Raw genomic sequence first — 3,270 nt, 5'->3', positions numbered from 1 at the left:
GTCTCCCTGTCTGTCTCCCTGTCTCTGTCTCTGTCTCCCTGTCTCTGTCTACCTGTCTGTCTCCCTGTCTCTGTCTCCCTGTCTGTTTACCTGTCTGTCTGCCTGTCTGTCTGCAGGAGGTCCAGCCAAACCTCACAAGGTGATCAAGAAGACTCCGGTCATCTCTAAAGCTGACGGTGATGGAGCTGCCGACCACAAGGTGAACATCACACCTGTCTGGTTACCCAGGGCAACGGTACCCCCCCCCCCCCCCCCCCCCCCCCCTCCCCATTCATATAGTTTTTAGGAAGGTTGTTCCCTCTCTGTTTCCTCTCTCCCTCCGTCTCTGTTCTTTCTCTCCGTTCGCTCATTACTTCTTGTCTGTTTGTCTGACTTCCTGTCTGTCTTTCTGACTTCCTGTCTGACTTCCTGTCTGTCTGTCTGACTTCCTGTCTGTCTTTCTGACTTCCTGTCTGACTTCCTGTCTGACTTCCTGTCTGTCTGCAGAAGGAGCTGGGAGACTCTCCGTCCTCGTCTTCACTGAAGCCGCCGTCTGGAGACAAGTCAGCTGCTAAGCCTTCGTCGCTGGACGCCCCGCCCTCCTCTTCCTCGTCTTCCTCTCTGCGTCCTGCGGTACGTAAATACGTCATGATGAAGAGCATCACGCTCTTCATCATCACGCCACTAATCACGCTCTGTATTTTCACAAGATTTCCATTTATTATTCCGTTTTTAACAGAAGCTAGGGCTGTGTCTCAAATCGCACACTTCCCTCAGTGCACTTCCCTTAGGACACTTCCCTTAGAGCACTTCCCTTAGAGCACTTCCCTTAGAGCACTTCCCTTAGAGCACTTCCCTTAGTGCACTTCCCTTAGGACACTTCCCTTAGAGCACTTCCCTTAGAGCACTTCCCTTAGAGCACTTCCCTTAGGACACTTCCCTTAGTGCACTTCCCTTAGTGCACTTCCCTTAGAGCACTTCCCTTAGTGCACTTCCCTTAGAGCACTTCCCTTAGGACACTTCCCTTAGTGCACTTCCCTTAGTGCACTTCCCTTAGTGCACTTCCCTTAGAGCACTTCGCTTAGTACACTTCCCTTAGGACACTTCCCTTAGTGCACTTCCCTTAGTGCACTTCCCTTAGAGCCCTTTCCTTAGTTCACTTCCCTTACTGCACTTCCCTTAGTGCACTTCCCTTAGAGCACGTCCCTTAGAGCACTTCCCTTAGAGCACTTCTCTTAGGACACTTCCCTTAGAGCACTTCCCTTAGTGCACTTCCCTTAGAGCACTTCCCTTAGTGCACTTCCCTTAGAGCACTTCCCTTAGAGCACTTCCCTTAGTGCACTTCCCTTAGGACACTTCCCTTAGTGCACTTCCCTTAGAGCACTTCCCTTAGTGCACTTCCCTTAGAGCACTTCCCTTAGTACACTTCCCTTAGTGCACTTCCCTTAGTACACTTCCCTTAGTGCACTTCCCTTAGGACACTTCCCTTAGAGCACTTCCCTTAGAGCACTTCCCTTAGTTCACTTCCCTTAGTGCACTTCCCTTAGTTCACTTCCCTTAGTACACTTCCCTCAGTACACTTCCCTTAGTGCACTTCCCTTAGTTCACTTCCCTTAGTACACTTCCCTCAGTACACTTCCCTTAGTGCACTGAGGTGTTGTCTCAAATTGCGCACTTCCACTACTAGTTCAAGTTGTACCAGTAGTATTGATGGTACCAGTAGTACCATTAGTATTGATGATACCACTAGTACCAGTAGTATTGATGGTACCAGTAGTACCATTAGTACCAGTAGTATTGATGATACCAGTAGTACCAGTAGTATTGATGGTACCAGTAGTACCAGTAGTACCAATAGTATTGATGGTACCAGTAGTACCATTAGTACCAGTAGTATTGATGATACCAGTAGTACCATTAGTACCAGTAGTATTGATGATACCGGTAGTACCAGTAGTACCAGTAGTACTGATGATACCAGTAGTACCAGTAGTACCAGTAGTACCAGTAGTACCAGTAGTATTGATGATACCAGTAGTACCAGTAGTACCAGTAGTATTGATGATACCAGTAGTACAAGTTGTACCAGTAGTATTGATGGTACCAGTAGTACCATTAGTACCAATAGTATTGATGATACCAGTAGTGCCAGTAGTATTGATGATACCAGTAGTACCAGTAGTACCATTAGGACCATTAGTACCAGTAGTATTGATGATACCAGTAGTACCAGTAGTAATGATTGTACCAGTAGTATCATTAGTACCAGTAGTATTGATGATACCAGTAGTATTGATGATACCAGTAGTACCAGTAGTATTGATGGTACCAGTAGTATCATTAGTACCAGTAGTATTGATGATACCAGTAGTACCAGTAGTACCAGTAGTATTGATGATACCACTAGTACCAGTAGTACCAGTAGTACCAGTAGTATTGATGATACCAGTAGTACCAGTAGTACCAGTAGTATTGACGATACCACTAGTACCAGTAGTACCAGTAGTATTGATGATACCAGTAGTACCAGTAGTACCACTAGCACCAGTAGTACCAGTAGTATTGATGATACCAGTAGTACCAGTAGTACCAGTAGTATTGATGGTACCAGTAGTACCAGTAGTACCAGTAGTACCAGTAGTATTGATGGTACCAGTAGTACCAGTAGTACCAGTAGTATTGATGGTACCAGTAGTACCAGTAGTATTGATGGTACCAGTAGTACCAGTAGTACCAGTAGTATTGCTGGTACCAGTAGTACCAGTAGTACCAGTAGTATTGATGATACCAGTAGTACCAGTAGTACCAGTAGTATTGATGGTACCAGTAGTACCAGTAGTACCAGTAGTATTGATGGTACCAGTAGTACCAGTAGTACCAGTAGTACCAGTAGTACCAGTAGTATTGATGGTACCAGTAGTACCAGTAGTACCAGTAGTACCAGTAGTTCCTGTTCCCTGTTGCAGGTGGAGGCCTTCATGAAGCAGTTACCCAGAATCCTCCCTCGGAGCTCCCTCCCCGATAAGACGCCGTTGTCGGTCCGCTCCTCTCCGCCCTCGCTGGTTCCCAAAGACGGTTCCGGCGTGGGGGGGGCGTCCGGACCCGGGGGCCCGGCGGGCGCCGCCAACAGCGGCGTGAAAGTCATCGCCATGGCAACGCTACCGCAGCAGCAGGGCGGGCCCGTCCCGGTGATGATCCTTCCTCAGGCCTGTCTGGCGTACGAGAGGGAGAACGTCACCACGCAACCCAAGGTAGGATGGAGGGATGAGGGAGGGAGGGAGGGAGGGAGGG

The sequence above is a fragment of the Etheostoma cragini genome, chromosome 14 (genome assembly GCF_013103735.1).
Source record: "Etheostoma cragini isolate CJK2018 chromosome 14, CSU_Ecrag_1.0, whole genome shotgun sequence".
In the NCBI taxonomy this organism is placed as follows: Eukaryota; Metazoa; Chordata; class Actinopteri; order Perciformes; family Percidae; genus Etheostoma; species Etheostoma cragini.
Note: the sequence above shows the minus strand (reverse complement) of the source record.